The 19,332-nt window shown below is 44.6% G+C and overlaps 1 pseudogene; it reads left to right on the top strand.

The window, feature by feature from the left end:
• The first annotated feature begins 8,030 nt into the window (after positions 1-8,030).
• On the top strand, positions 8,031-8,695 carry LOC125758615 (uncharacterized; annotated as a pseudogene).
• The last annotated feature ends 10,637 nt before the right edge of the window (positions 8,696-19,332 follow it).

Genomic DNA, 19,332 nt, shown 5'->3' with positions numbered 1-19,332 from the left:
GACACCGTGCGATTCCCGCGGCGACGGCGGCCGCAATTTCATGGGGCGAAATGCAAGAACACCCGTGTATATACTTATCTTTAGGTGCACGTTAGAGAACTCGAGGTGGTCGAAATTGATCCGGTGCCACTACGGCGTGCCTCGTATCATATCATGGTTTTGGCACGTAATATACCAAGGAATATAAATGAAATGTACCGTATGTGTCAACCTCGAATAAAAGACCGAAATCTTTATTCCTCTCATGGGAACAACCGTGATCTGGCCCATTGTTATGCTGTTAAATATATATATATATATATATATATATATATATATAATATATATATATATATATATATATATATAATATATATATATATATATTATATATAATATATATATATATATAATATATTATATATATATATATATATATATATATATATATATATATTAATATATACGTGATCTGGCGTGTTTATAAGGAAACCCACCACGATGTACTTGTTACTTTGACAAAGCCTGGTCCCGCAGTCGAAACGTTAGTGAAGATATGCAGTGCCAATCTATATCTATATTGGTGGAAAAAAATAGCACTTCGACTGTTTTTCTATTTTTATTGCTAATTTACTTAGAGCCAGCTCATTGCACGTGTCACTTCAGCTTGGCACAGTATACCTTAGACCATGCAATGCATAACGTTCGCGTGTGCTCAAAGGCCCGACTTACGCCGTTTAATGAGCGGGTACGAGTCCGGCCCGGCCCGCAGCCTCAAGCCCGGGCCCGGCCCAGGCCCGCAGCTTCAAGCCGGCCCGGCCCGGGCCCGCACTTTCAAGCCCGAGCCCGGCCCGGGCCCCACTTTCAAGCCCGAGCCCAGCCCGGGCCCCCAAAAAAGCTTCGGACGGCCCGGCCCGGGCTTACGGGCCGGCCCGGGCCCGTGCAGTGCTCTATTACAGGCTCATATTTTTTACGGATTTCAGGCTCTGTGCAAGATGCTGTACGTACGCGCAGTTCGTCAAAGGAATCTATAAAAGTTTATATTGTCACGGGGTTGATAGCAAGTGCTATTATATTTAAATTCAAATTGCAAGTAACGTACTCGGGTTTCACGTATTACCATTTTCTTCCGTAATTATTCCCTCGTAAACTTTAGAAGTTCGTTCTTTTTGTTGCTGGCTATTCGTGGTGGTGCGAAAAATAATAAAATCATTGGTAATCGAGACTGTAAAGTTCCCCGCTCACAGCATTTCGAAGAAGCTCTTGCTGAAAGCTCAGAGATTGCTAGAAGCCCAAAATTAATTAACTGATTGATTAATGAAGCTTAGCGAATTGTCTTACGTGACAGAAGTACGACAGAAGGGTGGTCGGACAAACAGTTTTCTCGATGATCCGACACAGAAATGCCTACGCATTCCATCGCATACTTGCACTTGAGAAAAAGTTATTGGAATTGAAGAATAAAACAAATTGCGAGAGTAACGTAAGAACACTTTGCGAGAGTGTATGCGTGTAAATATGGTTTTTTTATTCGTATTGTAACTGGATGTATTAAGGTTAATGCACGTATATGTATGTTTAACGTAGTATGGTATGTAACATGTATTACATTGATGTTCATGTTCTGGTATGTGGTAAGAATTGCATAATAGTAATTATAGTAAATGTAAATCATATATGCATTACAGTGATACATCGCAGGAATTCTGTAATTTAATCAAGATTTCTTCTTGGAATGTTATAATAATTATGTCATTCTGGTGCTTTTTATTGACTCGTATCCTTCCTTGTCGATCGCACTTTCATTGCATGTACCATTTGTTACCCTCCCTGCTTCGACCACTTGTCCGCAGTAAATGAACAATTGAATGAATGAATGAATGAATGAATGAATGAATGAATGAATGAATGATGAATGAAATTAGTCATCAGATCATGAGGCACGCCATTGCGGGGGTGTACGGAATGATTTTGTTCCTCCTGGGTTGTTTAACGTACACCTAAATCTAAATACACGACGGCCGTTCTTGCACTTCCACTCCATCCAAATGCCGCACTCGTGTTCTGGAATTAGAGATACAAGAAAGTTGGACCATTGCACAAACGTCCAAGGCATGACTAGACCGTGCGCGACGGCGCATTTTGCGTCTAACAAAATCTTGCTTGTTTCCCTATCTTTTAGCTTTACTTAGCTACACTTCTGACTCGCACATTGTAGCGTTGCCGCGTTCTTTAGCTGTTGTTCTAATAGAATCCACGCTCTTGCATAAGACATCCCTTCCGTGCGCAGAAATGTCCTGGCTGCTGGCTAGCCGCAGGCCTAAGGTGCTGTCCACGAATTATTATGCCGTCCAGCAAAGCGTGCAATTTGTTTTTTTTTTAATGCCAGAGCTTTATTTGGCTGATTGTGTGGTCTCGCCGTCACGAGAATGTCGCGGCAGAACCACGGCTCACGAATTACACCATCTTCATGCTATGCACGCGGTTGTGCTCGGCCTCGTGGTCAATCTTACTAGATGGCGCTGTAGCCCGTCGTGGTTGACCCGTCAGCGATAGAAATAAGTGAGAGACGGTTAGAGTATTGGTGGATGATAAGTAGAGAGAAATGACAAAAATAATAAATAGTGGGAAAAATAGGGTCATTCTGCTGTAATGGCAGAGAGCTGGCTGGGAATTTGTGTTTTTTAGATGCGAAGTATCTTAAGGCCGAGCTCAATCCGTGGTGTGGTGGTGCGGCGTGACCACCCTTACTGCGTATGCGCATACCCTCTCCACAACCTCCTCTCCACTCACCCTCTCCCCTTCCCCCTCCACTTTCCCTCTCCACTTTCCCTCTCCCCTTCTCATCTCCACTTTCCCTCCCCACTTTCCCTCTTTCCATATTCCCTCTTTCCACTTACCCTCTCCCCTCCCCCTCTCCCCTCCCCCTTTCCACTCTTCCTCTGAAACGCGGGCTAGACCATGCTAGACATGCCGAAATTCTCTCCTGCGCAACGCCGCGATAAGCTCGAGCGCATACGCGTCCCCTCCCCTCTCTCCTCTCCTACGCTGCCCCCCTCTCGCCCGCCTGTCGACCGCGTTCCCCGCTCGCACTGTGAGAATTAACGGCCAGGCTAGATGGAAGATACGACGCGCGTAGCGTCCCTCTTCGCGTTCCACGACGCGAGGTCGGTAGCATGCCCAACGAACGCCAACGGAACGCGATCGTGCAAGTGCTCCGGCTTCGCATCGCCTCATGGTCCCCTTTAGCGGGAGATGGTGTAATTTTTTTCTATGGTAAGATCGACGTAATCGAAGTAGGCATGTCAACTAAAAAACAAGGGGGTATTTCTTTCTTTTCTTTTTGTCGAGCCTGGTGGCGCAGATGTCACTGCCACATTATAAAAGGGACGCTCGTAGCATCAATCAATCCATCCATCCATGTTCCGCAGCCGCTCGCTCTGCCTTTACTGCTTTAACGTTGTCGGGGACTTGAGTGGTGAATGTTGTTTCGCCGCAGTAATTTGTTTCGCACTGTTTCGTGTTTCGCTACGTTTCGGTGGTCTTATGTTTCGCCGGCAGTGAACTCAGCGACGTAACTCAGCGGCACACTTGTCGACAAGTAATGCTCTCGGCTCTAAACGTCATATGAATTACTTAGGGTGTCCCCGTAGCTTTTCGGTCTTGTTTAGATATTTTCGTGTAGACGAGGTTGCGTTGATTGTAGCACCACTGATTGAAGAGTCATTGAAGCTATGACTGTTTTCCCATGAGGACATGTTGGGACTTTCTGCCGCTACCGGGTTCATTTATTCCTCCAGGCCTCAAGTTTTTTGTCCCTTATGTCACTTTAATAATCGGTTTCCCGCTTTGACGCGATAGCGTTAAAGAGCTAGTTTCGCAGAAATTCCGGCGTCAGTGTCGGCGTCGTTGGTTGAGAGCGAAAAATCATCTTGTCCGTGACCGAAAAACCGAGAAAGATGTAAAAAAAAATAATAAAGTACTTCTGTTCGATTGAGAATCGAACCCAGGACGTCTGCGTGGCAATCAGTGTTCTACCACAGAGCCACGAGTTCTTTTTTTTTTTTCTTTTTCATGGTATTTATTATAATGCGTATTTGAAATTATCACAAACGCTATGACGTAGTGATGCATTCACTTAGCGACAATAATCGCACAAGCACTGCACAAGCATTCAAAGGCTTACATGCATATATACTGTGCAAGTCCAGAGAACAGGAAAAGTTCTTCAAAGCTTGTCACACGTGGAGGCTGGTAAGGATGAACACCTCATCAAGATGGGGTGCCAGTCTGGTCTGATGTCAAGTTCTTCGTAAATGTCCTTTAGATGGAGAGCCATACGCATGAAATGCATACTTGAAGCAGTGGTTAGTTCTGCATTACGGTCTTGCATGCGCGTTTTCCACAGACTGTGCAGTCCCATAAGGAAAAACATGTCAAAGGGCACTTCATGAAGAGACGTTGGGAGAAGGTAACGTATAGTATGTGAGTTAATGTTAAAAATTTTTGAACAGTTCGTTGAAGGATTTCCCAAACAGAATGGCATCTTTGCAGCTAATAAAACAGTGTTCTACTGTCTCTGGTACTTCGCAAAGACGACAGTTAACTGAGGAAACAAAAATACCTTTCCTCTGCAACCATGATTTCACCGGCAGTGTATCAGTATGGAGTTTGTAAAAGAAGGTTTTTTAGCAGGAGAAAGATACATTTTCCGAACTCGTTTTAGTACATCATGTCCTGGAAGGTCAGAATATAATGAGCGGTAAAGTGGAGGTGGAAAAGCATGGATAACAAATCCTTGTAGAGTCTCTTGCGTGATACTGTGTATAGATATTCTATGGAAAACCGGACCTTGAGAAACCGAACAGCAATGAAAACTTCCTGCATAAATCCCCACAAACACGGTCGTACAGAGAAATCTGAGGAAACGATCAAGTCAGGTAAAGCATTGGCAAACGTAATCTGCAAGAAAGATCGAATAATGGGATGGGAACTGTCGCGAAAAAAGTAGAACCGTGAAACAATTTGCCATAGATATAAATGAACTAAACCCAGCCCTCCCTCCTTAACTGGCCTGAATAGGTTGTCCCGTCTCATTGGTTCAAACGTCGAAGACCACACGAAAGTTGCGAAAGTCCGATGAAAGCGCTGTATGTAAGATCGAGCGCAATGAATAAGTTGCAGTACATAGTATAGCTTTGTGGCTAAAAATGTATTGCAAGCTTCAGCTCTCCCAAAGATGGAAAGACGATGTGGAACATAAGTTTGGGCTTGTCTTTCAAGCTTAGGAACACGTTCTTTCCAGTATCGTGCGCTGAATCTGTATGCATCTAGCGGCACACCGAGGTACTTTGGTGGAATACGGGTCCAATTAATTCCTGCGAACTTCTCCGGCGTACTACCCTATGATCCAAACCATAATCCTAAACTTTTAGATGTGTTTAAACGCGCACCTGATACAATGCCGAATTTACTTATTGTAGATACCACATTCTCACACTTCGTTTGTCTGAGCAAAAGAAAGCTACGTCATCTGCATAAGCCAATACCTTAACTTCATTGCCTAATATATTGAAGCCTCGAATACTATTCGATCGTATTATGCTCAGGCATAGCGGTTCAAGATAAAGTGCGAACAGCAGTGGGGACATTGGGCAGCCTTGCTTTACAGAAGAGCAAATAGATACCGGCTTTGACAGATGGCCATTAATAATTAGACGAGTTGAACAATTTGTAACAAAGTTTAACGCCTTCCAGCAGAACAGAGCCAACATTTGCATGTTGCAGAAAAACAGAAAGGAATGACTGACACGGTCAAAAGCTTTGGCAAGGTCTACTTGTAGCATAGCAAGCTGTCCTTGACAACTGTAGCAATACTGAAGAAGTTTCGTTTCGAGCGATGTGAATATTTGTTTGTATGGAGCGACCCTAATTCCACATGTCTGGTGAGAACCAATAAGTATTGACATCAAACAAACTGAACCGATTTGATAATATCTTAGCAAAAATTTTGTAGTCAACATTTGTCAACGCTATTGGCCTGTAGCCTTCAACGGAACGAAGCTTTTCCTTCCAGAACTTTTTGGAATAGAACAGTATGGCTTTTGCAAAAGACTGGGGGAGAGTCTTCATGACGTAACTTTGTCTAAATATTATCCAGCAGAATAGTACTGAGAGTGTTTTGAATGATTTGTAAAATTCAGCAGGAATCCCATCAGGGCCAGTGTTTTTGACAAGGGTTGATCAATGGCCTGCTTAATTTCCTCTACGTGATGGGACTACTATGATTGCGCAATCGTCTTCGCTCAATGGGCTTAACAGAGAAACAAATTGTTTTGTTTTCACCACCATGGTCATCCGAAAGAGCACTAAACAACACCTTGTAGTACCTTTCGAATTGCAATATAATGTCTGCTGTATCTGTTAGAAGAGCACCGTTAGAAATCAGATCTGGAATACTTGGACATTGCGTGGCGCCGCTCATCAGTAAGCTTGACGCGTCGGTAGCTCAGAATTCAAAGTCCTGCTGTTCCGAGATCGAATGCGTGCACCTTTGTAGCAGCAGCATCATAATTTTGTAGCTGGCATTTATGCCTTCTATTTCATTAATGTATGCGCCTGGTTTTTCGCATTCGATCTCGTAAAGGTTACAGAGACTTTTAAATAATCTCTTTTCCTCGTTCTTTCGATAGTATGGTTTGACAGATCCATTTCTATAGCTAGTGCACGAATCTCTTGCTTAAAAAGCTCCCAAGCAGCGAATACATGCATCCTTTAGAAAAAGAATTTCTCACTGCCTCTTTAACTCTATGATTGAATTCCTGATCATTTAGGATCCGAGTTCATCTCCAAAGTGCCCCTGTGGTCGGAAGTGAGTTCGGCGGCTTGCGCCAATTTTTGCGATAACAATACAGTGATCCGAAAATGAAACTGGCTCAGTGCTGCACGAAATTTCTCGAGGTGGAAGTGATGAAGATATGTAAATTCGATCAAGGCGAGCAGAAGAGCTTCCCTGAAGTCGAGTATACGCAGTTACTTGACCGAAAGTACCGATGTCAATGAGCCCTGCATTATCTATGATACCACTTAAAACTTCACCACTCCTGTCTCGGTGACTATTAGGATTGTTGCGATCACTAGGATCGCATACACAGTTAAAGTCGCCCATTAGTACAGTGAATAATCACAGTTAATTAGATTGACATATCTTCAAATAGTGAACCCGTTTTTGAAATCTCATTGAATGCATACAAGTTGATAATACGCCCGGCACTCCATGCAACACAAAATCGCAGCATATGTACCTGCCTTCACTGTCAACGTGAGTAGTAATTGCTGTACAGGGTAGACTCTTTTCTCAGAAACAACCAGCAGCCCGCAGACAGACCCTTTGCGTGTGAAACGCAAACGTTATAGTCGGACAAAGGGCCGTAGGCCTTCTCAGTGTCTTCGTCACTCTCGATCTTGTCTCCTGGATGGCGACAAAATCGAGTCGTTTCCTTGTAAAAGCTTGCGGAGCTGAGCCTGTTTCTGGAAAGACCTAAGGCCACGAACATTCAATGTTGCAAAATTGAGTCGCTCGGACTGCGCCATGATGTCTACCAACAGTATGCTTACTGTCCCTTGTGATCACTTGTATAGGTCACCGCCGACGGTGAGGCTTCTCTTGAACCCCCACCAGGCCTCCTCGATCGTGACCGCCGACAATTTCCGTTGTGTTTCGATGTTCGGCGACGGCGCACCTTCCGATTCACACTCTTTGTGTCGCTCTCCTTGCTTGAATCGGAGCTGTACGTCGCGCGGCGGTCGCGTTTTTCATGTTCTCCGCCTCAAAGGATCTATCGGCCTTGAGCCGAGGTGCTGCTCAGGCTTCAGCCAGCAGTAATGACTACCGTGTTGTGCTTCCTCGCCTTCCTACCGGTAAGCTGGTTGTGGACTCCGTTTTTCTGCACGCGGACTTGGCTGGTCGCCCTTACCGTGTTCAAGACTTCAGAGATGCACTTCGGAACATTATCGACCTAAAGGAAATCAGCTCGATAGGTCAATTCCAAATGTCGCACGTATGGATGGTGACGTGCAAGTCAACAATGACGAAAACGAAGTTAGTCACACGTGGTGAATTTCTTGTCAAGAGCCGTCGATGCCTTGTGATTGACCCGGAACCCACAGAAGTAAAGATGAAACTCCTGTGGCTTCCTGAGCACTTAGAAGACACCTACATTCGAGATGCACTGCATGTTTTCGGGAAGATCAAGTCAATATCAACAGAAAGCTGGAAAGTAGCGGACATGGAGCAAATGCGGACTCTTAATCGTGATGTTGTACTGTCCCTTGCCGATGGAGTCCGAGTGGGTGACATTCCACATCTCCTGACAGTCTGCGGAGTTCAAAGTCTTGTCCTCATTCCTGGCCGGCCACCACTTTGTCTTCGCTGTAATAAGGTAGGGCACATTCGTCGTAACTGCAGGACTCCTCGCTGCGACGACTGTCGACGCTTTGGTCATTCAGCTGAGGAATGTGTCATGACTTACGCCAACAACTACGACAACGTACGCAGCAACCAGATGAGAACTTGCAAGAGCATATCATGGATGCCACAGAAGTTCTCGACGCGACGGGAGACACTTCGTCAAGCACAGATGCTACAGGATTAAGCAGAACGCCTACTGAAGACGCACGAAAACAACAGTCGATGCGTCCGAGGAAGCTGCGGTAAACGAAGAACCGAGTGGACCATGCAAGCAGTTGGACCAAAATTGTCCTGACCAGCCTGTTAAGGAACGGGCCGTACCTTCAGAGACTTCCAGTGAAGAAATACCAGATAAGAGCGCCTCAGTTCCGCAACAGCTGTTTCATCCTGCCTCGGTCTCGGAAGATGACATGCAGAGCCACGAGTTCTTTTTTTTTGCTTTATTGCCTCTTTCCAGACACGAATTACATCACCAGCACATCGAATAAATGACAACAAATGATGTCCGTCCTACTGGACAGACATCAATTTTAAAATTCCTTGAGCACTGTCAAGGGTTCCATCGTCGATAACCACTCATGTACAAACTCCTGCGTGTTCTGCAATTCCACAAATTTCGCTTCACACTTCTCCGAAAAAAAAAAAAACACTATATCAATGTCATGTTGTGGAAAGAGTCTCCTTGTCGCATGTAATTTGCGTTGCAGAAGCGTAGAATCGCGCGAGGCTTCAAAACATGTGAATTGAGCAACGAATGGTTGTTTAAAAGGCCCACACATCACAAATCGCTCAGCATATTTATCATCATCTTGAGCAAAAGCATCAACAAAGTGAACAGCTGCGTAGGATCGCGTGTCGCTTTACGGGCGCGTAGTGGGCCCTTCGCTGATTCGCAAAAGGAAGAATTATGGCGTTGTGTGGCACTTAACAACTGTACTTGCAGTAGGCATTCTAGGATACTTTGAAACGGCCAATGTTTTCGCGCACAGGCGTTCGTTTCCCTACGGCATGGTTGAGGCAGGCACCGAGAACCGAAGCGAGGCTGGCAATTTGGAAGGCGATGCGCACGGGGCCCGATTACGCTGTCGCGTTCTACTCTTGAAGGCGAAGATCAAGCGTCCTCCAAGTTTTTTATATTGTCGCATGGACGTCAGTGTCAGACTTACGCGTCAGTGTCTCCTATTGCTCCATAATGTGCGTGTTATAATGTGACGTCGGGATTTTTTGGACACGTTCATTATGTCATGTGCGCACTGCAGTAATTTTTTCTCTTGCTTCTTTCCCGAATAGTTGGTAAAAGTTGTGTCTCTCTCCAGTGAAAATTTGTCGAAATGACCTTTATTTTCCTTTTTTTTAACTATGTGTACATTACTAACCAAATGATCACAATATCTGTCTTGTCGGAAGCTTCTGGGTCACATCGGCACAGCCAAACCATCTCCCCGGAAAATAGGTTTTCATTTCTTCTTATTCTTTTTTTTTCTTGTCAGTGTAGTCCATTATTCCCTCTTTCCCCTTTCCCACGTGTAGGATACCAACAAAGCCAAGGCTTGGTTAACCCACCTGTCTTTCCCCTTCGTTTCTTTCTCTCTCTCTCTCTGTACCCTCTCGTTCAAGGGTCAGGGGTTAGTTGCACGCCCTTCACGGCAAGGTGATCGGCCTCACGCAAAGGGGCCGTTGCTCCAACGTCTCATAAGGCGGCTTGCGCTGGAACAGGAGGAGCTTCACATTAACGTCTCCTCCCTGCACTCCCGCCGCGTTCGGCTCGGATTTCTCCGAAGATCGGCTTTCATTCAGCCTGATGAACTTAACGTCCGGTGCCGTCAGGCGCACCACGCTGGGACGGTCATCAATGAGAGATGACGCCGGTGACCTCCCTCATACTCGCGTGGCCGGTCAGCCGCCCGTCCGAAAGACTGTGGTACGAGCAGAGTGATTAATATTGCTCGTGAGAAGGGCACAGAGCCATCGGCGGCCGCAGCAAGAAAGCTGCGCAGGTTTTGATCCCCGTATAGCCTCCAAGTGATGGCGCGTCCAGGCATGTACCTGAAAGCCCGGCCAGATATATTGCCCCCTACGGAAAGGAGGCGAATGATGCCGAAGTGAGGCCCGTGTGTTATTCTCGTGATGAGGGTACGATCAGAAGCGCACTGAGAGCCTTCCTTGGCCATCGTTGTGGATCGTTGTGTATGTTGTCAATAAGTTGCACTATGCGCACTATTTCCTCCATTCCAAAGCACCTTGGTATAACTCGCATATAAAACGACTTTCTAACAGAAAAAAACGACTCTTCCGTACGGCCAAGCACTCTCCCTCCGAAATGCGGTGGGACGCATATAAAGGCGAGCAATGCTTACGTTTCTCGCTAAAGACAGCCCGCAATAATTTTCTACAAGTCACCTTGCCTACTTTGCTCTGTAATGACCCAAAAAGTTCTGGCGTACGATAAACCCCGATCGAGACACCGAAATCGTATTACAAGATTCTTCTGGGTAACGATTCCGGTTGCCGCCTGTCCTACTGTGTTAAACGAAGTATTTTGTCGCAACTTTGTTACGTCATCGTGTGCGACATTTCCCGAGGTGCACTGTTTTAATTCTTTGACTATGGATCCAATCCTCATTGAACCCTGTGGCGTAGAAAAATTATTGAATCTCTGAAAGTGTCTTCAAGCCCCGGAATTGATCTTATCAGTGCTAAATTTTTAAAGAGTACCAAAGTATATTCCAGTGTTATTCTATCAAAATATTCCAACAATCCCTCGATGAATCCACACTACCATCTGACTGGAAAATCGGAAAGGTGGTTCCTGTGCATAAATCTGGAAGTAAAATTCTCCTCTCACTACCGACCAATTTCATTGACCAGTATTCCGTGTAAAATTCTTGAACATGTCCTTTACACTAACATTGTAAAATTTCTTGATGCGAACTCTTTTTTTTCAACTGCTCAGCATGGCTTCCGCAAATCCCTGTCTTGTGAAACACAGCTAGCTTTATTTACCCATAAACTACACACTATCCTTGATCGTCGTTCCACTGCCGATTGTATTTTTCTTGATTTTGCAAAAGCTTTTGAAAAAGTTTGCCACAATTTGCTTCTCGTTAAATTAAGGAAATTAACATAGACGCCAAACTACTATCTTGGATTGAACATTTTCTTAACGGTCGCTCGCAATATGTGTCTGCTAATAACTTTAATTCCCAGTTGAGTCCCGTCCATTCTGGCGTACCCCAAGGTTCAGTACTTGGCCCCCTCCTTTTTCTCATTTATATTAATGACTTGCCTGAATGCGTTACATCCAACATACACTTATTTGCCGACGATTGTGTAGTATATCGAAATTAGTGACCCAAATGACGTAACAATTCTTCAGAATGACCTTAAATCTTTATCTAACTGGTGTAAAGCCTGGCTAATGGAACTGAACACTAGTAAATGTAAAGTATTACGTGTTTCCCGTACATCTTCCTGCTCCGCTACTTACTTGCTTGATAACGCTGCCCTTGAACCCGTAACGTCCTATCGCTACCTCGGTGTACACATAACAAGCACTCTTACCTGGTCTCTTCACATTAACAAAATAATTAGCAATGCTAACCGTTCGTTAGGTTACCTCCGACGCAACTTTTCTTCTGCCCCTGTCGCTTTAAAACTTCTCCTTTACAAGACCTTAATACGAAGTAAGCTAGAATATGCCGCATCCATTTGGGACCCTCCACTATCGCACCAACCACTCCTCTTGAGCTAGTCCAAAATAACTCTGTCCGCTTTATCCTTGGAAACTATAGTCGTACCGCAAGCATCACTTTAATGAAAGACTCCTTAGAGCTTCCGTCTCTCGCTTGTCGCCGCAAATTCTCCCGCATATGTCTCTTTCACAAAATATACTACAGTCCCACTCTGCATAACGACCTTATTCTCCCTCCATCATACATCTCCTCTCGTTGTGATCATCCCCAAAAGGTGGGAATCATACAATGCTCAACGCACACATGTAATAAGTCATTCATTCCGCGAACCTCACAGGACTGGAACAATCTTCCAGGATCAATTACGTCCATTGTTCATCATTCTCATTTTCATAACGTTTTAAGCTCAAGTGTCCTGTTGTGCAACCAACCAATTATGTAATTGTGTTTTCTTTTTCGGCAAACTGTCTCATTCTTGCTTTTTTGGTTACGACTTGTTATGTTACTTATATCTTTTAGCTAACATTGTATTTGTAGACAACGTTTGTATTATGTTTTTTTTTTTTTTTTTTTTTTTTTTTTCTCTCATGTACCACTCCCCTCTGTAATGCCTCTGCCCTGAGGGTAATTCTAATAAATAAATAAATAAATAAATAAGTTGAAACACCTCTGCGTCGTTGTTTCACGTTGTGCCGTTATTGGTGCAAATAAGGAATAGTTGCTTGCTATTGAAAACCAACAACAGAATCGATGCGATCAACGTGTTGGGAATATATATGATCTCATAAGATGACAATATGCTTAGCACTCGGCTGTATCTATTTATGTTGAATATTCATATAAACAGTCTCAAATATAAATGCCTTGTAATAAAGTACTTCAAACAAATGCGTTATAGTAAGTACATTAGAAGGGCGTTTCCATGAGGATATTGGTTTTTACCTTATTATTTGATAGAGTAATGCATCGATCACTGCAGGTTTACGTTTCGTGTAGTCTGTACATGTATACTCTAACATGCATACCCTTACAAATTAAGATGATGAGCCAACTTTCCTACCTTGGACAGTATTGAGTCCTTTTTAAACGGCCCTGCGAGTACGACTTATGCCCCATAGTAGTATCGGGCTTAGAATACAACCCGCCATTCGAAACCGCGTATTCACTCTGCAGATACGTAGAAAAAGTGCAGTGTGGAGCTTCAGGATGTAGTCGTGCAGAGAACGTTACGCTTGTTGGCGCTGAAATTTAGTGTATGTAAACCTGATTGTTTGTTTTAAGTGCCGCAGCCGCGTTTCTGACCGGCAGCGCGACAGTGCACAAAACCAAGAGGGAGGCTGAAGATATATTATATATATATATATATATAGAGAAGCACTGACCCTGCTGACCCTTTGGTCAGCATGGCACTGCTTCACAACGCTTTCAACGGAAAGTATTCACCACTTATGACCCCAAGATAGAGACTGCACCCTACAGACAAAAGGTGTAGAAGGCGCCAGCGCCTTTTCGCCCCAGTATTTGACGTTGACAAACTAGCTCGCCTAGCGGCATCGCTCTTTTCAGACAGGGCCACACACAAACAAATAGCCCCTGCAAAACTCGCTGAGCTCGCAAACTGAGCAATGGGAGACGTTGTAGTGCACGTCAAGAACACAAACGCACGTCGGCGTGCCCGCAGCACGACAAACGAACGCGTAACAAGATGTCAATGCACAAACACTATCTAATAATAATAATAATAATAATAATAATAATAATAATATAATAATAAATAATAAATAATAATAAATATAATAATAAAAATAATAATTGGGGTTTTACGTGCAAAACCACGATAAGATTATGAGCCACGTCGCAGTGGAAGACTACCGAAATTCTGACCATCTGGTGGTCCTTAACGTGCGCTGACATCGCACAGTAGACGGCCTGTAGCATATCGTCTTCATCGAAATGCGAACGGGGGAGCCACGACCGAACCCGTGACTGTCGGGTTAGTAGCCAAGCATCGTAACCACTTTACCACCAAGATGGACGACGGACACTCTCTTACACGCATATAACTTTGCACGTGAGTTATGCTTGCGCACTGGCCACGAGCACGTGCTCGCTTAGACACGTATACTCACGGAAATTGACGCGAGTGGGCACCAGTGTACAAGCAGTGCATCATCGTACAAGCAGTGCATGCGCCACCACACGCGTCCGTGCGTGCACGCTGGCGGTTATATGCACGAACACGCGCATACGCACAGAGTTGTGCTCGAGTACAGACCCAGTGGGCGGCGCTTGCCGAAGGCCTAGCGCTTGCGTGAGAACACTCACAAGGCTCGCCCGAGCATGCCAGCGTGCCGAAGTTGGAGAGGCGGGGAGGGGAGGATTCGGAAAAGAAAGAGGCAGATGGGACCGCTGGAGTTGCGGCTCGTGCAAGATTGACTCGCGCCCCCCAGCTCATCGCCGCATCGGGCCGGAGTTGCAGCACACCGTGAGCTAGGAGGAAGCCCAACATCGATCCACACAAACCAGGCAGCCAGCTGGCAAAGACGACTACACCAAGCTGCTCCCGCGACTGCAGAGACAGCAGTGGCGGCAGCTATGTTTCGCTCCAGATGACAATGGGAAAGAGAAGGATTTTGAGGCAACTCCCGGGACCGTCCTGTCCTCCTCGCTCGCCTGGTCCGGCCTTTCTCTCTTTCTTATTGTATTCCCGCAGGCTTTCAACACGATAACGCCCGTGAGGCTGGCAGGTGAAGGATGCCGAGAAGGAACGCTGTGTGGCGAGACCGAGGACGGAGTCGTCGATTTGAGGAGAATATCTGGGTCCAATCTATCCCTTCCCAAGAGCGCCGGGACGTAATGTCTTGATCGCTCTCTAACAAACGAGCCTGAACCGCTGCTCTGGGTCTCGCGGCTCGCGTTATTAAGGAGGTAACTGACAATGGGTACCTCCAAAGTCGAAAAAAGCTCACCATCTCTTGCGAGACCCTTCTTCGGACAGCTAGTCCCCTTTTCTTTGTTGTCGTTGCTGCTGCTGAATTTATTAACTTTTCTTCCGCCTAATTTTCTCTTACACTGACCAGCGCCCTATATAGAAGCCTCTCCTGATGCAGTGCGCATCAGTGTGGGCGTGCACAGCCTTGCTGCTTTTCGTTGTGGGATATTTTCTTCCTTTTCTTACCGCTCGTTTACTTCCCTAAGAGCCACGCTTATACGATGTTACGGCAGTAATAAGACGGTCCCTAGGAGGCGCTAAGGAGTCGTTCTCGTTTGGGCGACGAGGAAATGATGTTGGATCCGTAACGGCCGCTTTTAAGCGCGCGTGAAATGTGTCGCGTTCTCATTTTCGGGACAATGAAAACACGGGACATAGATAAAATAAAAAAGGATACGTACGTTTAGTGACAAGTTTCTCTCCATTCACGTAATTACGGTTCATTCTCCAGGCTGCGTATATGAGACCCCTCTGGAACTCGTTTTCGCACGGACATGGCATGCAGTGTCAAATAAAAACGAGATATGTTACTTTTTATCAGACGAGATGATTAAAAAAAAAAAAACTCACCGTACCTTCACCTCCGTCTGTCACTTATTGGAAGCTTATTTCGTCCTCGTGAAAGAAGTCGTAGTTTGTTTGATTAAGTTATGTCATATCGACCAGCACCAAAGTGAACACATTCCTTATGTGGCATGAGCACTGTAGTGCTCATTAGGAGAAACACAGCGCCATTTATGTTTCATAAAATACCACCACTTTACGATAATTCTCCTTTCAAAAAAAAATTGAGCTGTTGCTTCGGGAAGAGACAATAGATTAGAAGTTCCGATTAGTACCTCAAATGAAGAAAGTAATGACTTTCATTTATTATTTACATGCACTGCTGCGAGTCCCCGCGAAATAAAAAAAAATAAAGTAGACAAGGTGCGTTCTTTGTGCAACATTCAGGAAATTCAGTGTTAACGACCTAGTACAAATCTACAGTAAAATAAAGGTTACTGCCAGTAAATAGGACGCTAAATATATGCGTGCGTACGTAGCATTATACGGAACCTTGTGACAAAAACAGAAAGTGCCAATGATTCTCTGTAAGGCCTTCTGAAAACCTGTAAGTAAACACTAGCGCAAAAAATTTTAAAGCATTATATATACATATATATATATATATATATATATATATATTATAATATATAATATATATTATATTGAAAACTTTTATGAATGACTCGTTATTGTAATCTTCACGGTCAGTTAATACATTAAAAAACAAACTTCATATAAATGTTTTTTTCTTTGGTTATTCATTATCAAAGCTGAATTTAAAAAAAAATGAAAGCTATTAATAGTAACATCAAACAGTGACTGCAAGCTTGCAGCACTAATGCATACAGCTTAAGCTGATAAAATATTAAAGCTCGAGGATTATATGAAACTGTTCTTTGCGAAGTATTTATTATTTTTAAATTGACATTAAGACCTTTTCTTCAGGCATATTTCTTGATGTGTGCTGTAAGGCCTGTGTTGTGTATGAATTCAAGTATTTACTGAGCACTGTTTGGAAAAGAAAAGGCGACAACAGCAACAAATATAAAATACGAAGTCGTTTGATCGTTTAATCTTCATAACTAGAAAAAATACAGAGGGTAAAAGTGCAGTGTGGGATAGTAATATAGTATGACTAATATTCTTCAGCACCCAAGCGAGGACAAAGGTGCGGTACTTTGGGTACGAGTAAGAACTAAACATACAATTATTTGTAATTAGCCCATACTGCAATATACTTTCGTTTGCGCAACCCTTAGCGAACTACGAATAACTATTAGGTACCGTATTTTTGTGCCGAATCAATATAAAAAGCGCTACTGCGACGATAAAAACTTACGTGCCTCGAACATGAAAGGCTAATGCCCTTCTTTCCTACTATTTTTTACGCTCGCTGTGCGCAGACCTATAGCCTTTGCCCACACACCTGAGACATCGCCGCTGGCAAGCACGTATTACTGTAAAGCTGAAAAAGCAAAATCTCTGCAATATATACGCACAGAGACTGCTAATGACAAACATAAACTAAGGTTAACCTGCTAACTAAGACAAAGCTACGTGAAGGTGTATGGAAGGGCATTCGCAGATAAGTCGTCGTGCCCGAGTGACACGAAGACAATGAAACGTCCGGGTAGGGGAAGAAAGCACACAAATTGACGAAAGGGTGTAATCGAAAAGAGGAGCGGTAGAACGTAAATTCAGGGTTGCCGCGCTCGCTGTTTCGGCACTTTGCTGACTGGGTATTGACTGGGACCGGGCGATGGAGAGGGGGAAGCAACACCAGTTTCGGGGCGATATTGCTCCGCGCCGAATATTAAATGGCAGGGCCAACAAATTGGTTACGGCCGCCAGGTCTTGGAGGTCGGTAGCTCCCCCCGCAGTACAGTAAGCTACCGCGCTGCTGCTACTGCTGCTGCTGCTGCTGCTGCTGCTGCTTAGTAAGCAATTTCACGCCGGCGTAGTTCCGTCATTACCCGGGAGAGACATGTAGCCGCGCGGCGCACTATATTCCATTGCCGTGTGTCTCTTGCGACGCGTTCTGCACACCAACACTGTTTCACTCATTCCTTCTCTCTCTCATATATTTTTTTCTCTTTCCTTTTTTTAGGCGCGTTGCACACCGTCCTACTCCCGTTACGAGAAGACGGTAACCTCGCGGTGGCCCCCGAAAAATAACGAAATCTCTGGGACCGTCAGGGGCCAGCCGGAAAAAAGGAAGAAGTGAATCTCCCTTTTCATCTTTTTCTCATTTTGATCCCCCCCGAAAAACCACCTTCTCTCCTCTCTCTTCTTCTGGTTCAGGCAATCGCTCGGCGGCGACGTATATCCGTAAAAAAAAGTAAAACAAATGGAGCGAGACAAAGTGAAACTGAATGGAAACGAAGTAACATAAAATTCCGACTCGTCAAAAGAGCGAAGATCGCAGGACAGCGCCCCAACGCAGCGGAAGGTTAGCTCCATCCTGACCGCACCGCCGCTCTCTTCTTTCTTCCTTTATTTTTTATTTTATTTTACCTTCTTTTCTTACTCCTTACGAACTTCCAGGACGGTTCGCGGTGCTCCATTGTCCTGCGCCATACTCAAGCCTTCACTCCCCAGATAAAGGAGCTGGGGCGAATTCTCCTTGTTTTCCGATAGCCAATACACACCATCGCGTCTGCACACGTTAGATCTGCGATTTCTTTTTTTTTTAGACACTTTTTCTGCCTCTTTATGCTGTCTTATTTTCCTATGGGACATTTGCTCTCGTTCATTTCTTTTTCGCCGTAGTTTTGCCCCATCCTCGACCGAGTCAGGGAAGTCAGCGATTGTTATAAGGCGTTCTTTAGGTGCGCTATTTCTTTTCTTTTTTTTCCTGTACGATGGCTGCTATCTCCGTCGCTGTAATGCCGGCGCCAGTGCAGTGAACCGTGATAGTTAACAATAGACATATGGTGTCGCCTCTTACGTTAACTTAAATCTAACATTTTGGAAAGATACAGTCGTAAAGAAAAAGATAGGACGGCATATTCGTTCGCTTATTGGGATAACAGTTAAAAAAAAAGCCATAAACGTCATCCATACGTGAGGCTAGTGAAGTGTTCTAGTTAGTCCAGTAAGCCTGATGGTGTCGTATTTTACGTTAACTGAATTCTTAAACGCTCGAAAGATTCACTCGTAATCAAAAGGTAGGAGTGCGTAGTCATCCGCTTATTCATCTAACAGTGGGGGCGTAAACGTTAATGCTACGCGCAGCTTACTGCCTAGGAACTCTGAGTGGCTTGTACGCGGTGGTGCTGGCTTATATAAGGAAGCGGATGCCTTGCTCTGCAGTGCACGGGCTATACCGGGTGTTCAAAATTAAGATTTATGGTTTTCTGAAAATTCCACACTTGGAGGTATACGTGAAAACCACCTTTGAAGATAAGTTATGTATCCAGGGGGACACAATGTGAGACAATAATGATTGTTGTCAGCAACCAATTAACTAAAATTGAATAATGAACTTTTTAATGCGTGCAGCAAGCTGGCATGTTTGTATTGAAAAGTTGGAGGCAGTCGCGTTTCTACGTAGTTCCAGTTGGAAGAACTTTTCCTAGCATGTCTGTGCCCCGAGATATCCTGCTGCAAAGTTTGATTGCGTTTGCATGATACGCATGCAAGGCAGTGAGCAC

The sequence above is a fragment of the Rhipicephalus sanguineus genome, chromosome 5 (assembly GCF_013339695.2).
Source record: "Rhipicephalus sanguineus isolate Rsan-2018 chromosome 5, BIME_Rsan_1.4, whole genome shotgun sequence".
NCBI classification, from domain to species: Eukaryota; Metazoa; Arthropoda; class Arachnida; order Ixodida; family Ixodidae; genus Rhipicephalus; species Rhipicephalus sanguineus.
This window is presented reverse-complemented; position numbering and strand designations above follow the sequence as displayed.